The sequence below is a fragment of the Pseudophryne corroboree genome, chromosome 9 (genome assembly GCF_028390025.1).
Source record: "Pseudophryne corroboree isolate aPseCor3 chromosome 9, aPseCor3.hap2, whole genome shotgun sequence".
Taxonomy (NCBI): domain Eukaryota; kingdom Metazoa; phylum Chordata; class Amphibia; order Anura; family Myobatrachidae; genus Pseudophryne; species Pseudophryne corroboree.
Window position 1 is genome coordinate 138328662 of NC_086452.1, and position 21456 is coordinate 138350117.

The 21456-nt window shown below is 42.6% G+C and overlaps 1 protein-coding gene across 1 annotated transcript in view; it reads right to left on the reverse strand.

Moving 5' to 3' along the window:
* PALMD (palmdelphin) overlaps positions 1-20962 on the reverse strand; it is a 147579-nt gene extending 126617 nt beyond the window's left edge. The window contains exon 1 of the mRNA XM_063939824.1: positions 20916-20962. The gene's annotated coding sequence lies outside the window, so the exon portion shown is untranslated. The remainder of the gene's footprint in view (positions 1-20915) is intronic.
* Between the last annotated feature and the right edge of the window lie 494 nt (positions 20963-21456).

Consider the following 21456-nt stretch of genomic DNA (forward strand, 5'->3'; position numbering starts at 1 on the left):
TGTGTGAATAAGCCCCAAAGCCGCATCAAGGCATCTCTGTATATTTGGGGTCCCTAGCGCTATATCTAGGTGCAGGGTGTGGCACCCCAAAACACCAGCATAAGCCAGAAAGCCCAGCGTAGCATACCAGTGAAAAAACTATAGTGTTAATAAATTAGTATTTAGGAAGCCGAAGCTATAGAGAAAGTGATACAAAAATGAAATGCAATTAAAATAGAGAAATAGTGTTAAGAAATTAATAAGTGAAAAATGTTAGTAGAATGTAAAGGTATGCCACACTAAGGCCATCCAGCTCAGCCAGTCCAGAGGCACCACACCTCACACCTCGATTACCCCTATCTGGGTCTAAGATTAACCAGCAAGGAGCCACATGATAATGGCTCCTTACTACAATATGTCTAAGCTAAGAGCTACCTACCTTGGAGCAATCCCATAATGCTCCATGTGGCATGTCAGGGCCTGCACCTCCTCCTAATGCAGGAACCTCTCTGCCTCTCACAACAAACATATATATTGGTAGATGCTCAATTAGCTTAGTGATATCATTCAGGTGCTCGAAAGGGAGGGGTATTTCTAAGCAAGAAAAAAAGGCATTTTTTCCCCCAGCACCCTGAATGATAACCGTAACCAGATATAAATTCCACATAATAATAGAAGTCAGAGATCTTTGTTACACATATTTGCGCAAATGTGTGAATAAGCCCCAAAGCCGCATCAAGGCGTCTCTGTATATTTGGGGTCCCTAGCGCTATATCTAGGTGCAGGGTGTGGCACCCCAAAACACCAGCATAAGCCAGAAAGCCCAGCGTAGCATACCAGTGAAAAAACTATAGTGTTAATAAATTAGTATTTAGGAAGCCGAAGCTATAGAGAAAGTGATACAAAAATGAAATGCAATTAAAATAGAGAAATAGTGTAAAAAAATTAATAAGTGAAAAGTGTTAGTAGAATGTAAAGGTATGCCACACTAAGGCCATCCAGCTCAGCCAGTCCAGAGGCACCACACCTCACACCTCGATTACCCCTATCTGGGTCTAAGATTAACCAGCAAGGAGCCACATGATAATGGCTCCTTACTACAATATGTCTAAGCTAAGAGCTACCTACCTTGGAGCAACCCCATAATGCTCCATGTGGCATGTCAGGGCCTGCACCTCCTCCTAATGCAGGAACCTCTCTGCCTCTCACAACAAACATATATATTGGTAGATGCTCAATTAGCTTAGTGATATCATTCAGGTGCTCGAAAGGGAGGGGTATTTCTAAGCAAGAAAAAAAGGCATTTTTTTCCCCCAGCACCCTGAATGATAACCGTAACCAGATATAAATTCCACATAATAATAGAATTCAGAGATCTTCGTTACACATATTTGCGCAAATGTGTGAATAAGCCCCAAAGCCGCATCAAGGCGTCTCTGTATATTTGGGGTCCCTAGTGCTATATCTAGGTGCAGGGTGTGGCACCCCTAAATCATATTCCTATCAAATTCCAGTCCGTTTCGAATTGATCTAGCACAATAAAAAAAAGCCCAAAACAGGTCAATCTTGGTTTGTTCTAAGTGGACTTTCATTACCTGTTTTTTTATAACATATCCATAGTTGGTGGTTGACTTATATAGCAGTGTTTTAAAATATTCAACGATACATCGCATCCACCGTGCACCCTAATCAATCCACTGTATGAGGGCGGGATGTATCATTACATGCTGTTTGTAAATCCACAGTGTTGGCCATGGAATAGTCACAGGCACAGAACATGTAATGGGACAATTCAATGAACAAGAGCTAGGAACAACAGACACACTATACGATGATCATGCAGATTGATCAAAAGTACCAATATCACACAATGGGGTAGATGTATTAACCTGTAGTAGGCATAAGGAAGTGATAAACCAGTGATAAAGCAGTGTTAAGTACAAGGTGATAAAGGCATCAGCCATTCAGTTCCTAACTGTTAATTTACATATGGGAGCTGATTGGCTGGTGTGTTTATCACCTTGCATTTATCACTGGTTTATCACTTCCTTATGCCTTCTCCAGGTTAATACATCTACCCCAATGTTTGCCACTTTTAGACATTGGGCAGGCTAGCCACAATTTTACTAGTACCTGCAAGTCAGAGGTAATTACATTCCCCCCCCCCCCCCCCGTTGCTATTAACCAGCTTCTCCACTGTATCTCTCTCAGAAGTTTGATACATCTCCCCCTTGATTCCTTAATGTACACAGCAAGTTTAATGCCTTAAGCTGCCCATGCACCTAAAGATTAATTAACTGATCTGGCTGATTGGAACAAAATGCTCTAAAACTGCCAAAAAAAACAGTCGTTTAGAAAAATTGGTTAAATCAAATGGATTTAACCAATTTGTCTGATTGACCATTTTTGTCTGTTTTTCAGTGTTTGGGAGCAAATGGTCACTTGTCATTTGCTGTGATCCATTACCAGATTTTCGTTCCAACCAGCCAGATCGGTCAATAAATCTTTATGTGTATGGGCAGCTTTAAATATTTCCTCAATAAATGGGCACCATACTATAAAAAAGATATCTTGGAACTCGAAAGGGTTCAGAGGCGAGCCACTAAACTGGTTAACGGGTTAGATGCACTGGATTATGTGGAAAGACTTAAAAAGCTTGATATGTTCACACTGGAAAAGAGGCGACTAAGAGGAGACATTATTAATATTTATAAATACATTAAGGGACAATACAAGGATTTATCAAATGTTTTGTTTAAAAAAAAAAACACTACATAGGACACGAGGACACCCCCTGAGGTTAGAAGAGAAAAAATTCCATACTCAACGGAGAAAAGTGTTCTTCACAGTAAGAGCAGCAAGGATTTGGAATTCTCTCCCAGAGAAGGTAGTAATGGTGGTCTCAATAAACAAGTTTAAAAATGGATTAGATAAATTCCTAGCGGGAAAAAATATCCAGGGATACAGGATTTAATTAATATAATATATATATATATACACTGTATATATACACTGCTCAGTAGGGCCCTCTTCCCTCATGTGCTCACCCTTTTCTTCTTTAATAATTCTCAACTGCCCAAATCACAGTTTTTGGGCCACCTGGAACTTATCTCTGTCATTTACTGGTGTAGTTATGCTTAGTTACCCTGTACTTGTCCAAAATTGATTTCAACTGTAAGTCACTGTTTTGATTATGTGCATATGTACTCTGTAATTGGGCGCTGCGGAACCCTTGTGGCGCCATATAAATAAATGATAATAATAATAATAATAATAAACAACACATCCTAGATCTGAATGAATGAAATGTTCTTATTTAATACTTTGTTCTTTACATAGTTGAATGTGCTGACAACAAAATCACACAAAAATTATCAATGGAAATCAAATTTCCACATGTACACGCACACACATTCATGCTAGGGTTAATTTTGTTGGGATCCAATTAACCTGCCAGTATATTTTTGGATTGTGGGAGGAAACCGGAGTACGAGGAGAATATACAAACTCCGCACATTTAGAGCCATGGTGGGAAACGAACCCATGACCTCAGTGCTGTGAGGTAGTAATGCTAACCATTACACCATCCGTACTGCCCATCATGTCTTGCTCCATCCACCAACGCCATGTTGCACCACAAACTGTCCAGGAGTTGGTGGATGCTTTAGTCCAGGTCTGGGAGGAGATCCCTCAGGAGACCATCCGCCACCTCATCAGGAGTATGCCCAGGCATTGTAGGGAGGTCATACAGGCACGTGGAGGCCACACACACTACTGAGCCTTATTTTGACTTGTTTTAAGGACATTACATTAAAGTTGGATCAGCCTGTAGTGTGTTTTTCCACTTTAATTTTGAGGGTGACTCCAAATCCAGACCTCCATGGGTTAATAAATTTGATTTCCATTGCTAATGTTTGTGTGATTTTGTTGTCAGCACATTCAACTATGTAAAGAACAAAGTATTTAATAAGAATATTTCATTCATTCAGATCTAGGATGTGTTATTTTAGTGTTCCCTTTATTTTTTTGAGCAGTGTTTGTAGGTTGAACTCGATGGACATTTGTCTTTTTTCAACCTCAACAACTACAGTATGTAACTATGTAACTAAATCAGCAAGAACATATCCCAGAAGTAATTGTAACCTGAATCCTCGCAACCAAGTTGCATCATCATTTGTCAGCATCATATTTGTACAACTACATTTGAATGGAGAAGTTCTGGGGACATTTACACACCACATGTCCTGAGCTACAGCCCAATATACAATTATTATTAATCTGATAATTAATAACAGCACATTTTGTGCAAGATTTTCAGAAATTCTTCATTTTGCACCTATAGTAGTTGACAAAGAAACACCCACAATGACCATGCACTGGTCTGAGTTAATATCTAAAGTAAAAATAGAGAGAACATTTCCAGCATTATGTCACTTTAATTTCCTTTCAAACCTGTTTCGCTGCTGCACATGGAAAAGTTCATTTATATTGATCTGCATACATAGCTTATATAGTATGATGTGTACATAGATTATGCAATGTTAGGCAAGAACAAATTTCACTCCTATTTATATTTATTCTTCCCAGATCCCAAAAAATTAGTTAAGTACTTTCTCAAACAGCAATCATTTAATTGTGATTTGAATTTAAGGCTCGCTCACACATATGGGCTGGGAAAAGGGATAAAAAGTATGAAATTAAGAGCATATTTTTGATGCAATTTAGGGATGTGCGTTTAATTTATTTTTAATACGCTTTAGACGAGTTTTTAATGCTATTTTAAGACCTTTGCAACTTAGAAAAAGTGAATCAACAGCATATAAGAGTGAATGAGCACTAAACCTAAGCTATTCCATTACATTAATGTATCTTGTTTATTCAATACAGAATATTTAATAACATCAGCAATTTAACTATAGGAAGAACAATTTAGTAAAGACATTACTTCTGTATACAGGGTATATTTACTAAAGTATGGGTTTATGCCAGTGGAGATATTGGTGGTCATTCCGAGTTGATCGCAGCCAGCAACTTTTTGCTGCTGCTGCGATCAACTAGCCCACGCCTATGGTGGAGTGTATTTTAGCTTAGCAGGGCTGCGATCGCTTGTGCAGCCCTGCTAAGCTAAAAAAAATTCACACAAAACAAGACTAGCCCTATACCTACTTACCCTGTGCGATGGATCCAGCGATGAGGGGCTCAGCTTTGACGTCACTCCTCCAACCTCTGTTCTCCTGGACACGCCTGCGTTTTACTCACCACTCCCCGAAAACGGCTCCAAATGGTCCGGATCCGCCCTGGAACGACCTCTTCCTGTCAATCTTCTTTGCGGTCTGTCCTGCGACCGCTTTCTTCTTTAGACGCGACGTAACCCAGCGACAGGCAACGTCGCGCACTGCGGCCGCCACACATGCGCATTCCACACCCGTTCGCACCGCAGCGATAAACCTTCTAGAAGGTGCTAGAGAAATGATAAATAGAATCTGATTGGTTGCTGTGGGCAACATCTCCACTTCTATAAACCCCGACTTTAGTAAATATACCCCTAAGGGGGCAATTAAATTAACTGTGGTGATTTACAGAGGGCTAATTGATCCTCGGGGCTATTCAATTAGCCCCGAAGACAGCCTGCAGGCTGTAGATAACAGGTTCTCTGTCATCAATGTCAAAATAATCAACCATCGGTGGTTAGCCATCGATATTTGGCAACTAAAGATTGTCGATGGCCATCCCTAGCCCAGGGAGCATCAGTGCTTGAGGTATTGGGGGTCATTCCGAGTTGATAGTAGCTGTGCTAAATTTAGCACAGCTACGATCATTCACACTGACATGCGGGGGGACGCCCAGCACAGGGCTAGTCTGCCCCGCATGTCAGTGCCGGCCCCCCCTGCAGAAGTGCAAAGGCATCGCTGTCACAACTGAGGGCCTGAGCTGACGGAAGGCAGCCTCAGTTGTAGGGGCTGAGACGTACCGGAACCTGGGAGGTTGTATCAGACCCCTGGACATGTAAGTAACATGAAGAGAAACCGCCCGAAGGCGTGACCACGACAACTTGAGTAAAAGTCAATGATATTTATTTATGACAAACTCCATGCATCACAGTAGCAGTAAAAGAAACATAAAAATCAGCAGAGAAATAATAATACAGTTCCTGGGTACTACAGGGTGGCAGGGGCCACAGAGCTCTGGTGGTATGAGACAGTTCTTATTATCTGCAAGTTGGAAAGTCCTTACCAGGCTCAACTGTAGCAATGAGGAAAGCCCAGGGTCGTACCAGCTGGTGTTCCAGGGAAAGCTGGACTGCTGTAGATAAAATGCTGCTGTGGGTACTGGTTAGAACCAGACAGGTGTTGGCACGGAGTGGATACTGGCTGGAACCAGTTAAATAATAAATAAAGCTTGAGAGCGATGCAATATAGATGAAATGTAGAATTTGAGAGCGGAGAAATAATAATACCGGTGGAGAGTGGTAAACTGCAGAAAGGACACCGGCCCTTTAAGAGAAGCTGTACACTGCTGGAAGCTGAGCTGGAAGCAGGTGATGTTGTAGCTGGAAACAGGTGAGTCCAGAATGGATCGGAGAGTCAGGCTACACCGCAGATGGAATGCTGGTGCGGGTCTCTATAGCAGAAGTCTGGAGACAGGAGCTGGAACCTGGAAGACAATCACAGGAGAGAGACAAACTGGAACTAGGTTTGACAACCAAAGCACTGACGCCTTCCTTGCTCAGGCACAACATATTTATACCTGCAGCAAGGAAGGCATTGGCTAGGCAATTATAATACTGACAACGGATTGGTAGGAAAGATCAGCTGACAGAATCCAAGATGGCTGCGCCCATGCAGACACTTGGAGGGAAGTTTGGATTGTAAACCATGTGGTCTGGAAAACAGTAATGGCGGCGCCGGCCACCGGAGATAGGAGACGCCAGGCTGACAGATGCACATCCGACCACGCGGACACAGCGGAGGCCGCGGCTGACGTAATCGCCACTCTGAATGCAGAAGCTCAGGGACGGCGGCGGAGGCCGCGGGAGACGCCATGCCAGATGTATAAGGCATTACTGTGACTGCGTCCAGAGAGACAGGAGAGGATGCGGGAATGTGCACATCAGGATAACAGATGGGATCCGGTCCTGGAGCGCTGAGCCAGCCTTAGGAGGCATCTGATAGGTAAGAAATGGCGTCCAGATACCCGGATCGTGACAATCGCACAGCGGCGATGCCTTTGCACTTCAAGAGTAGCTCCCGGCCAGCGCAGCTTTAGCGTGCTGGCCGGGAGCTACTCGTCGCCTCAGAGGCGATCGCTAGGCAACGACAGCTGGTATGTGCCGGCGCACTGTGGCGCCAGCCCATGCGCAGTTCCGACCCGATCGCTGTGCTGCGAGATCGGGTCGGAATGACCCCCATTATGTAGTATACTGGGTTTTATTATAGTTTGTGTGCAGGAGTCAAGGTACGGTTTCAACAGGCCCTCCCTGACAACTTAACATGCATGTCAGTATAGTGAAAATTAATATGTATTGTATCCCACCTCATGCAGCAATAGCAATCAGCACTTGGCTATAGGAAAACTCCAGCTCTGACGCCTTCCTTCACATCCTGCCATTCTTTATATATAAATAGCTTTTGAACGTTTTGTTTTTGTTGTACAGCCTATTATTCGGTACAGGAGCAGCGCTGGTAATGGGCCAGCATATGACACATGAAGGAGAAAGTGAATGAATTGTTTTAGTGGCCATTTTGAGATATCTGAGGATGATAACAGCAGCAGACAAATAAGGATAATGACTGAATGACTACAGCAGCTGGCGGAATCTTAGCCTTGTCACTTAAATACATCATATTAACGTTAGGAATTTAATTATAAAGATTTTTGTTTTTGGGGTGTAACATTTTTTGCAGATGTTACATTACAGTCTGGGGGGGGGGTAGCAGATCCAACCTAGGAGTGAGACGACGCGGAGAAGTTGCCTATAGCAACAAATAAGTTTCTAGCATTTATGTAGCATTGTCTATAAAATGACAGTTATGGGGGTATTCAATTGGATGCAAGGTTTTCGCCACAAAAAGCTTTGGTGCCCATTTTTGGATTACCGTGGGTATGTGCGCTGCTGATATCCGCGGTGTCCAATAACAAAAAAAAAATGTCTGTGAGATTTACAGCTCTGAAAACCCTGCGTCACGTGAAAAAAAAAAAAGATACTCACCTATCCAGTGGTCTCTGCAGCTTCTGGTGGTCTCCCCTCCATATTCCCACTGGGGAGAGGACAGCTGGGGGGCTCAGGAGCAGCTGGTAGATGTAGTTCATCCAGCTGCCGCCTCCGGCAGGGAATGCACTCACATGGGGTGGGTCACACACACACACACACACACACACACACACCAGGGAACACACAGACACGCAAACACACAAACACTCACTCACAAACACTCCTATAGACTTCCACACACTCACATACACTTTTCACTCACCGGTGCTGCAGATGACCTACAGTCCGACGCTGGAGAATAAGACAATGCTTCGGAAGGTGAATAATTACGTGTGTGTGTGTGTGTGTGTGTGTGTGTGTGTGTGTGTGTGTGTGTGTCTGCCACCGGGGAGCCAGAGCTTGTCCTAGCGATTTTTACTAAAAAATAACGATTTTGGGAAAAATCGGATTTGCTCTAGAGGTGCGTTTTCTGTTCTGTAGTTGAATAGCAAAACCTCACACCACAGGTTTTTTTTAACATTTCCTGCCCTCAAATTGAATTGATCGGTTACTTTAGGCAACTTCTCCACCTTTTTCTCTCTAATGTTTACTTCAATACATCTCCCCATAAGTGCATTCTACAAAATCCATCAACACAGTCCTCTGGCTATGCAGGTATAAACTTTCCAGTAACAATAGATCACAGGTTCCATTGGCCCAATGTAGCCAAATTATCTTAGAAAATGCCAGATGAAATGAACTGCATCATTTTATATGGTAGCACCTAAAGTATATTCACACAATTGCCCTATTCAGTGCTATTCAGTATCTTTAGTCTCCACATCACTGAGGCAGAGCCTGTTGTAACTTGACAGAGTAGTTTAAAGGGCATATTAAAGAAAAATATTCAAAACCCCTGCTCCACTTTGTTGTTACTTACTTAAGTCACTTACTTGAGCAACTGGTTATTATTATGTTAACTAGTTAAAAATAGAGACTTTTAATAGGTTTATCCTAGGAGGATTACACTAATATAATTCCACGCTGTTTATTATACATATCAAAGGCCCGTCCTAACACTGACGTATTCTGCCCACTATAGCATTGACAGGTGTCACCAACAGTTGGGGAGTGAACATTTCAGTTAACTTTATTATATCATTCCACAATTATATTATATTATTGTATGCCAGACTCTAATACATGTAGTATATTGAAACTTTGAAAGGGCAGGATATTAAGACATAACTACTGATTAATGCTATTAAAATATATTACTTTACACAACATATTTGCTATGGAAATGGTTAGCGTTACACATTATAGTGGGTATTTATGATTGCTTATGTCTGACTGGACAAAACTTGTGTGACTCCTAGTTACATTTCAAAGATGAAATTATAAGAGGTTATTGGTTGATTGTTAATGATTCATACACACAAAATGTAAATGTTTAGAACACAGTACAGACTTAAAATAGTAAGTACTGTAGGACTATAAATTACATACAGTATTCTGACTCCAATAACTCTCGTGGGTGCCCACCACAATGTACTATGTGTATACCTACTGTATATACTATAGGTAACCTTATTCTCCTATGTGGATTTCCCTATTTATACTTTAATTCAGTGTTGGTGCCATTGCTCAGATCCTCCTTTTTCCACTTCTCTTGGCATATCATAGGAACATAAAATAGTAATTACTGTTGGAATATGAACTACATATTCTGACTCCAATCTCTTTCATGGGTGCACCACCACAATGTACTATTTGTATACTTAGATACTGTAAGTACTGTTGTTCTCCTATGTAGATTTCCCTACTTTATACTTTTATTCAGTGTTGGAGTCATTGCTCAGGTTCCTCTTTTCCCTAATTCTCTTGGCATACTGTATCATAGGAACCTAATATAGTAATTACTGTTGGAATATGAACTACATATTCTGACTCCAATCTCTTTCATGGGTGCACCACCACAATGTACTATTTGTATACTTAGATACTGTAGGTACTGTTGTTCTCCTATGTAGATTTCCCTACTTTATACTTTTATTCAGTGTTGGAGTCATTGCTCAGGTTCCTCTTTTCCCTAATTCTCTTGGCATACTGTATCATAGGAACCTAATATAGTAATTACTGTTGGAATATGAACTACATATTCTGACTCCAATCTCTTTCATGGGTGCACCACCACAATGTACTATTTGTATACTTAGATACTGTAGGTACTGTTGTTCTCCTATGTAGATTTCCCTACTTTATACTTTTATTCAGTGTTGGAGTCATTGCTCAGGTTCCTCTTTTCCCTAATTCTCTTGGCATACTGTATCATAGGAACCTAATATAGTAAGCTCATTAAGTCAAATTACAATAATGCATTTAGCACCCAAATTTATTTTAGAACGCACAGATGTGTCCTCCCCCATCTTTGCTGTGATTGGTTTGCCCATGGAATGGATTGCGGCAGTGACCATTCACACCTTTTCATAACTAGTTGCAGGTGCGTATGCACCAATGTATTCCTAATGGAAGCAGGTACACGTGCACTTGCTCACGCGCACCTGTGGGCACACTAGCTGTGGCAAGCGGCTCGTTTGCTGCGGCTAGTGGCAAAGATGAGCATAGTCTAAACTGTACTTATAAAAAAGGTTTTTATGTAGATCAATAAGAGCGTTCTCCAAATAACACATTTAAACATACAACACCATTGTGTGACATATACAAACAGAAAACTGATTCACCATAAATGAGGAATGTCCTCTGATCTCCTTTGAACTAGGTCTAGCCAAAAGGTTACAAGAAATCCTCCTTTTCAGATTTTACTCCAGACAACGAGTCTGTTTTGTGCCTCAGGTGTTTATAGAGAACCTGCAAGATACGTGTCTCCTTTCCCTTTAGCACTAGGGAATGGCTGGAGACACTTGAAAGACACCAAACATAGTGTAGCAATCCTTGTAAAATGAACATATTTATTACTACAGTTTGCACTTACAAGAACACAGATAAAGACAGCATATCACAATATCTCCATGGGACATATCACCATTCGTATGTTATCCTGGGGGATTCCTGGATCACCAGATGGTCGGTTGGTGAATGGGTTTCTAAGCTCCGGATGCCCAGTTCCACACAGGAAAAAACACTCCCCACAAGGACAGATGAGTCCTGGAGTCCACAGATAAAAGAACACGTGAGCCACGCTTAACGCATTCCAGACTGGTAGTCCTTCGTCCTACAAATCAGTTTTCTGTTTGCATATGTCACGCAATGGTGTTGTATGTTTAAATGTGGTATTTGGAGAATGCTCTTATTGATTTACATAAAAACCTTTTATAGCTGTTCTATAAGTGTTCCTAGGATGCACACTTACTTGTACATTTTGTAGCTGCACCCCACATTTTATTGCGCACTCAATAGTATTTTTTTTATTAATCTGTACTTAAAATTTTGTTTTCAAATCTCTCTATTGCGAAGTAGTTGTCACAGGGTGTAGTATGGTATGCCGGCGGCCGGGCTCCCGGCGACCAGCATACCGGCGTCGGGAGCCTGACCGCCGGCATACCGACAGCGTGGCGAGTGCAAATGAGCCCCCACATATTCCAAATAAAATCTCTTAAATAATCATTACTATACTTATTGCATAAATAAATAAGGTATTTGCAATTGTAAGCGTGACCTACACATTAATTTTCCCTGTTACGAATGCAATTTCCCCAATAATTTCTCTTTAAGGGGCATATCCAATAAGGTGAACAGACTGGTTGTTTTCAGTAGCAGGCCCATTCATTACTAGTGTCCTGATGTCTTTGCAGTCAATCTCTGAAAACTGAAAATTATTGGTGTTTGATTGTGGGAACCGCTGCAATCTTCAGATATCGTTAGTTCGCAGAGACCCTTCCATCCTGTTGTTAGACGTTCAAAAGTGCAAAGAAGGGTGAATTTGGATCCTTCAGCCCTCTCTGTGCTCATGTGGCATCTCAGTTCACACCAGGGATGGACTGGGTCCATGTATCAACCCAGGCATGTGAGTTTGCATGCGCACATGACAAGCAGTGCGGAGGCATATCACAAGTCAGGGAAGCCTGGGTTATGGCTAAAACCAAGTTGGGAAAAGGACCTCTGATGTCACCTGGGGGAGGAGCAAGACCCGAGCAGAGTACCCAAAATTTACCCTCGTGGGCTTACTTCGCTCGCCAAGCTTCGGGCTCGGTTACTAAAGGGAGTAGTTGGTGGCGTGGATAGTGAAGGAACTGTCCTGCCGGCCTAACTCCTCCCCCTGATGTCAGAGGTCCTTTAGCCCATTTGGTTCTAGCATCTACCGGGGAGCTTGGCCTCGCGGCACGCCCCCATCTATCTATATACCGACCGCAGGTGGGTAAAAGGACGGCCAAGCAGAGAGCCGGAAGGCTGCACTGCTCGGCCGGCCAAGCCCGTCTGACCATTAGTAGTTCTGGTATTTGCCAGTCTGGCCGTGGTTCGCGCATGCATATTTACCCTGCTGGTAAGTGTGAACATTCATTACTCCCTAGTAGAGGCAAAAGTTGCAGTGTTAGGACTTGTGGGACAGCTTGGCTCCAGTACTTTGGTATCCACCACTGAACCTCATGTCGAGTTGGATACCTAATGAACAGGGCCCCTCATGGCTTGTTAATGAATAGGCCCCTAAATGATTATATGTACTAAGACAATTAATTAAAACTTAAGTTACTCAACGTCATCATTTCCCGTTGTCATCTATAAATGGCAGATACAGGAAGCAATGGCTCTGAGAGGGGGGGTGTTGGGTACTCTTTATCCGTGCCTGAATCCCGGTGGGGCTGAATGATTCTTTAACAGCATTAGGTTTCACGTTGATGTCAAAGTGAACTGCTAGATCAGAGGCTTAACCACCACTCAGCGTCTTCTCTTGTAATATAGGGGGACATTTTCTAAGCAGTAATAAGAGCAGAGAAGTGAGCCAGTGGAGAAGTGCCCATGGCAACCAATCAGCACTGAAGTAACATTTATATTTGCATACTATAAAATTATACAGAGCTGCTGATTGGTTGATGGGGCAACTTCTCCACTGGCTCACTTCTCCGCTCTTATCACTGCTTAGTAAATGTCCCCATAATGTCTAAACTGCATACAGAATATTTGTGTTAAATATATAATGAAAACAATAAATGCTGAACTTCCATGAAAACCATAACATATTGTTTGTAGTAATTAATGTACTGTATTGGTTGTTATTAGCAGGCAGTGGGTTTATAAAGATGGCTTACAATGTTTTCACAGAAACTATTCCAAATTTGCAAAACATATGCATGATATACACATAGACATATATTACTGTATAAGGAACACTGGGAAACTAGTGGGTGGTGTATATATGTCAGAATCCTGTCTTGTGCTTTTAAAAACGCCAGGGAATTTTGGCACACAGTATGTTGGAAAATTGTCTTTTACTAATGTTCAGCACTGGTATAAGGGTCCCTTGAGTTAGTAGAGGAGTTGTCGCTCTATATCAGAGGGTTGTTGTCATCCATTGCAGGGTCACCTCGTCTCCACAGTGCCATGCCTCCTGGTGTATTACTTTGTTGGGCCCGTTCTCGTTACACTGGAAGCTTGCCTAGCACTCAGGGAGCCAGCATCTCCAAGCACAGTGTGAATGGTATCACCCCCTTGGATGGTGCATTTTCAGCAAAAAAAAATATTTCTAAAAAGACATTGGATGCAAGTTTGGTCTTACAGGACCTGGTGCACCTAGGGGAGAACACATCTGTAGCTGCATCTCACTATCTGGTGCAGGGAAGTCTATCCTTTCACAGAGGCATTCCTGCTGTACATCATTTCTTCTCTTGCAAGTGAGAAAACACTCGTTATGCGTGGGCTGGACACTAGATCCCCCACCCAAGTAAAGAGAAGCGCTCATTGTTAGCTCGATCAAGACTCAAGATTGATTTTGCTGTAAATGTATTTTTTTATAATGCTGTCGTTTGCTCTTTTCTCTTACTACCCCTAAGATCAACTTCTGGCTTATTTCTCCATTTACTGGCTAGTTTATTTACACATGCCATATGTTCCTCGGGGCACATTATCCTAGCAGCGGCGCCAACTGGGGGTGCAAAGCACTGAATCCCTGTTCTATCAAAGGAGCAGCCACTTACCACTTCAGCGGTGTCAATGCATGGAGGACATGCCCATACGCCAATTTATATTGATGCAAGATTCTCCACTCATATACTACATATATATTTCATTAACAGCACACAAAAACAAAGATTAAAACAAGAACATGCAAAAAGGAGATAAAGAAGAGAGGAGCTTATTTGTGCTTCCAATAGTGCCTCTAAGTATACCCCCAGTATACTAAGGGGTCTATTTACTAAGCCTCAGGTGGAGATAAAGTGGACGGAGATAAAGTACCAGCCAATCACCTCCTTACTGTCACTTTATCTCCAGCTAAGGCTTAGTAAATAGACCACTAAGTCCTTAGTATCTGGTGGATTGATCCATATGTAGCAGGTCAAAACAGAGAACCAATAGGTACTTCAAATGCCCAGACATTGCTGACAAGGCAAAGAGGAGGAAGGTGTAGCTCCAGTTCCAGGACTGAACTGATCCAGTCCAGTCGGGAATGTAATGACAGTTGGTATGACCTGTGACCCCCACCCACCAGTATCAGCAGTGTCGGACTGGGGCATGAAGGGCCCACCGGGGGGATGCTGTTGTAGGGGCCCATGCTTAAGGGTGTGGCCAGGCTCCACTGGGGTGTGGCCAGCCACCGCAGAGGTTTGGCTAACCATTACAGAGTACATGTTCTGTTCCCCATGGTAAATATATAATAAACCATATTCTTGTGAAGTATAATGTAACATAAGTATAATGCATAATTCAAGTGCACTAGGATATAGTCTGGAACCTGATCCCTAGAGGAGGAGGAGGGCCCACAGGCAGTGGGGCCCACCAGTGGTTTCCCCTTTTGCCCTGTGGGCCAGTCCGACCCTGAGTATCAGAGATGCACAGGAGAGAGAGAGAGAGAGAGAGAGAGAGAGAGAGAGCAGGGTTTAGTTGAAGGAGAGGGATTGAGAAAATAAATAAAAACCAGCGAACGTCTATATATACATGCAGTACATACATGCATACATTATCAATAGACGACCAACCTTAAAAATCTGAAAAAAAGGCAGCTTCTCACCAGGGCAGGTACAGTGAGGTACGGTACCATCACAGGGAACCTGGGTCAGGAGCGGGTAGTCACAATTTTATTTGCCGGAGAAGTATGTACTGTATGTAGCTTGTTGCTGAGGCATTGTGGGCAGGGAGATCCTGAGTGAGACTGCATGTATGGACATACACAGCACAAGATACACCTACAGTAGACACGAAGCTGTGTGGGCAGAGAGGGATGCACGGAGGATGGTACAATATCTCAGAGACCATGAGCAAAGGAAACCACAGCAGTATGTGACAACTACTTCGCAATAGAGAGATTTGAAAACAACATTTTATTTCAATAATAAAAACATTGGGACAATTTATGGGCCTTTTACAATCATTGTTAAGAAATCTATTAAACCAGTTTGCATTGTCTATTATATCAGATATTTATAATCTGTTATAAAACTTTTTGAATAGCAAAGTACATAAGTGCGAGGGTGCTGGATGCCATTTACCTTTACGTACAATAAGGTTTATGTATTATTGCTAATTAATTGTTCACCATTATCTGCCTCTCTGACCTTTGTTTGGTAATCAGCTGGGGGAGTAGAAGGAGGAGGGGCTGGGGAGGAGCTACAACGTACACTAATGGTAATGATAACTCACCCCTTCACCAACCCCCCCACCCCCCCACCCCTCCTCCTCTGTGCAGCACAATATACACCTTCCATATGGAACAGCTCTGCTCCAAAGCTGGATTGTAGGTGACAAATACACCTTCCATATGGAACAGCTCTGCTCCAAAAACAGAGCATTTTGCATTGAGTTATGTGAATTCCTGCTCTCCTAAACCCTTTTACTGTTGAATTGCCAAGAAGCAGACCGTGCAAGGAAGTGCGCTTTCCATTTCTTTTAAGGATAAAAAAATATGGCAAATTTGTGACCACTACTAAAAGCAACATCCAGCAGGAAAAGCTTACATTTTTAAATAAAACAGAAACCCTTCTGTACACAATCACACCAGTGAGTGCAGCAATGTCCGTGGAATTGAGGACCACATTTTTGCTCAGGAATTTGTCACTGATTTGTCATATGGCATTTTTCAGCTGCTGCAGCAAGTGGCTCTAAGAATAGATGTGAAGTCAAAGTACTTTTTCCGCCAACTGTGCTGTCAGTTCCTTCAAATATCATGACATCAACCCTGTATTATATTCAAAAGTGAGCTAAACAAAAGACAACTAAATAAAGACTTGATTACAGGGTGATTATTGTATCACTGTGCTCAGTAAGAGTAGAGGCAATAATTAATGTGCTATGCCGGTGGATCTCAAACTGTGTGCACCCTGGGGTTCCTCGTGGCATGTGCAGGGGTGCCCTGGGTTAGTGGTCCAGGACCAATTCAAATTATTTATGGTCAATGTAATAGGCAAAATCAGTGCTAGTGGCTGTCAGTCATACAATACATGGACAAACAGACACCCTCACCACACAAGTGAACCTAAAGGTGTGTAAACATGGTGCGATATGCACTTAACTTTCCTTACGATTTTGACTATATAGTCAAAATCGTAAAGAAAGTTAGTGCATATCGCACTATGTGTATAGTCCTTGCGATGCCAATGCGCGGTCCCGCGGAATCGGCATCGCAAAGAAAAAGACTGTGCAGGAAGCCCAACATTGACTATATCTGCAGTCGAATAGTCAATGTCGGGCTTACGGATGACATATCCTCCCTGCCCCCTATTCCAAGCCACACCCCCTGCATCGCCCACCACTGTGCCAACCTGGTTAAGAAAGTTGTTAGCTAAGACGCAAACCTTGTGGTTTGCAAACATCTCTGATTGCTAGAGAATGGCACAAGTGCGGGATCAGAACTGCACATGTGCAGCTCTCCTTCTGTAATTTGGCCTCCTCGCCTCACATGTGGCAGCTGCTAAGACCACATGACAAGCTGATGAAAGAATCTGCCCACTAGAGCAAGCAAGAATTGCAAGCAGTAATTAAGTTTATTCATTCAAAGGAATAAAGAAATAAGACTCCCTATGGGTATAGGACGCTAATATTGAGGTAAACAAAGGCTTTTGGGAGTGTTTAATTTAAGTTAAGGTCTTTTAAAATTGAGATTTGTGTTTCACATAAGTTTCAGCATGTACAGTATTATGGGCGTAATTCAGGTTGGATTGCTATTGAGACAGAAAATGCATGTGAAGAGCCACCCAGAAAGGAAAAAGATGCCCACCGATGCATTCGCAAATTTGGGTATGTAGTCGTCACATAAGTGCAATGCATGCGCAGAAATCAAGCACCATCAACAGTTGGAGTTGACCCAGAACAAAATGTTTTAAGTCAAAGCAATCACAGCTGTTGTCAGATGCATGCCCAGAAAACAGCCATCCCACACCTGTGTTCTCCCATCCACGCCCCACAAATGCCATGTAACCTCCCACTAACAGTCACTTCCTGGCAATCGCTATGCGATCGTACTTTGCTGAGTCTATGATCGCATTGCCAATGCATTTTGGCCTTCGCAGAAGTGCAATGCGGTAGCAGTGCATTCACAGTCGCCTGATAATCTTCCAATTTGTGATTTTGCAATTATGCAACTGAAGCTGAATAAGGTCCAATATCCAACTCAGACTGCTAAAAGTCAAATCCATCTACTGAATAGATATATGGTGTTTTCCCAGGGCACAGATGTATCTATTGTAGCAATAGGAACAGTGTGCTGAGTTTACAAAATGTGTGTCTTACCTGTTTGTTGATTTCAGTGTTTTTCCCTGCAGCCTAGCACAGCTGAAGGCATGTTTTAAAAAAGAAAGACCGCGCTGTAAGTAACTGGGATTTGAGTGTTTGAGCAGCCCTGAACAAGAAAAAATGGATACTAATGATATTAAAATAGACAAGGCGCTTGTAACAATGTATTATGTGTTTTGCAACAAGTAAATGTTGCCAATACTACAGTGCAATACCTGTGAAAAAAACAAAATAAAAGGGGGTTAGTTTAAATGTTAACAGCCCTTTGGCTTTTTTTGGTCCTGTGAGGGTTCCGATATTGCCGTTTTCTTCCCGGTATAGTCTCTGCACATAAGTTCAAGATCTAACTGTCCCTATGCTACCCATCTTGTTCTTACAGGTGGTGGGACGTGGTCTTGTCTCCAGGCGGCTAGGTTCCCTCCTCCGCAAAGCCGCTCGCTTCAGCCGCATCTCCCATGTTCCATGCTGTGCGCTAGTAGCCGCTCGGGATCCCGGCTGGGGGGGCGTACGGGTTCTTCTGTGTGCTCTGTATAACGGAGGACACTCAGACCGTAGTTCTGCACCAACGCGTTTCGGTCTAAACCAGTGATATCCTCGATAAAGGGCCTGGAGCCCGAAACGCGTTGGTGCAGAACTACGGTCCGAGTGTCCTCCGTTATACAGAGCACACAGAAGAACCCTTCCGCCCCCCCAGCCGGGATCCCGAGCGGCTACTAGCGCACAGCACGGCACACAGGAGACGCGGCTGAAGCGAGCGGCTTTGCGGAGGAGGGAACCTAGCCGCCTGGAGACAAGACCACGTCCCTCCACCTGTAAGAACAAGATGGGTAGCATAGGGACAGTTAGGTCTTGAACTTATGTGCATAGAATATACCGGGAAGAAAACGGCAATATCGGAACCCTCACAGGACCAAAAAAAGCAAAAGGGCTGTTAACATTTAAACTAACCCTCTTTTTTTTTCACAGGTATTGCACTGTAGTATTGGCAACATTTACTTGTTGCAAAACACATAATACATTGTTACAAGCGCCTTGTCTATTTTAATATCATTAGCTGAAGGTATGTGACTGATCAAAACAGAGCAGTTGTGAAGAGCTCCCTTTTTAAGGCAAGGTGGGAGTTTCCAAAATTATAAGAAATACCACTTCACCAGCGCTTACATAACACCTTGTGTCTTTACGTTCCCGGCTTCAGGTGATTTACTTTTCCAATTTCTGAGACCTACAGTATATCAACTCCTCCTTGTAATGGAAAAACTTTTCAGTCAAAGTTGACTGAAAAATAGCAAATAGCTATTTTTTCAGTCATGTTTCGATTCCGTTCATGATTGCCAGTTTTTCTATGTGACGTGGAGGATTTTATATGGATTGTTTGGCATTGTTTGTTTTTTTAAAACTTTTTTTAACCTATATTAAATGCTATCACACTATGTATACTTTTCCTTTGTTTTCATTAGTTACTCCCCATTAAGTATCTGCTGTGAGGAAGTTGTTCCATCAAGAAGAGGAGCTGATATACGACTCAGAAATTGGGAAAGTAAATCATCTGAAGCCTAGAACGTAACAATATATTGTGTTATGTAAGCTCTGGTAGAGTGATATTTATTTATTTTTTTGTGCATTTATCTATGCTGCGGAGTGAAGAAACTATCGAAACCTGCACCACTTGCTGATATTTGTGAGCACTATTCACTTTTCTATTGGTGTATGAAGGTGGGAGTGTCATTTGCCTGTCTGGGAGGGGAAGGAGGAGTCTAGGGTATATAAGGTCTGTCTGGGCCATGTGTCTGTATGAACAATGCCGGGTATAAGGTGGCCGGTGACTAGGAAATAGGTCCCTGTTAGTGATACCTCTTTCACACCGCACAAATAACCCGGTATTGACCCTGCATTTTGCCGGGTCGGCGTGCTGTGTGAAATCGCCATAGTCGAAATCCCGGGTCATCTGACCCGGTAATTCAACTCGGGAATAAAACAGTGTTATTCCCAGGTTGAATACTGGGTCAGTGGCAGCGTAAACGGCTCACTACAACAGGGAGAGGCGGTGTGGAGATGATCTCATCTCCCAGCACCTCCTCCACCCCCGCTGCTATGGCAACCCACCCGGCATATTGTCAGGTTGGGGAAACCAGCAGCAGCAACCAATGCCGGATCCCACTCAGGAAGGACCCGTTTCCAATTCCCGGGTGGGATCCGGCATTGGCGGTGTGAATGGGGTATGAGTGACAGGGATGTGAACATTTACTCTGCAATGGTTACTGGTCTGCAGGCGTTCTGACAAAGTAAAGATGTGGTGAAGAATTCCAGAGTCAGTGTGGGCTTCCACTACACAGCTTCTTTATCACACTATATAAATGTGTATAGACTAGGGATCATTCAAATAGTAAATATAACAATTTATAACAATTGTAAAAACATAAACACACAGTAATCTTCTGAAATAAATACTGTTAAAAGGGCATATACCCATACATATAAAGTACAAAACGAATAAGCAATAAAAATCGAGATGGATGCTATACTGTATGTCAGGACAGCTAGCAAGCACATATATCCATACACATTTATACAGATACAGTCCACCAGGGAATACACCACCATATATATGTATTCAGCCCTTGCAATCATACGGAAGCATTTTGTATTAGTATTTTACCAGAATAGGAATTGCCATATCATTACTAAACTAATACAATATCTACACACAAAGAGGGAGCTGCTCTATTTGAATGATAGGAATTAAATTTTTATTCTCCATCTATGCAACGAGTGTGTCCACATTGCAGTCTCTCTCTATATGGACACTGTACACATGACATATACACATATTTATCCAACACCTAACCTTAGCAGGAACTATGAGTGAGCTCCTGAATCGGTCAGCAATAATCCTGTCCACATCATCCACTATAATGCTGGCCAGACTGACTGTTCTGCGTGTCTGTTCTAGAATTAATGTCTCATTAAAAATAGGTTACACGGTAACCAAGAGCCTCAATGTTACATCACCAGCACAAGGTACTGTAATCCTAGACATGTATCAGCCCCCCACATTTTCCCTACTCCCGTATTTGCAGCTGTCAGAATGTGTGGGGGCTGAAGTTACATGCTATTCTTCCTTCTTTCCAATTTACACAGCATAACACTGCTGGAAATGTACCAGCTTCCCACCTTTGTTATTAGAGGCATTGATGAGGTAGGATTCAATGACACACTGTTATATTTGAAATATCACATTAATCTTTTTCTTTAAGAACAGTTACTCATATGCAGCGCTTCTAGTTACATCTTATATAATAAAAGGCTAACCCTGCTCCTCACCTCCATGGGGGAATTCAAGTGTTTTGCACGCTGGTGCCGTTAGATGGCGCCTGATGGAGCAATAC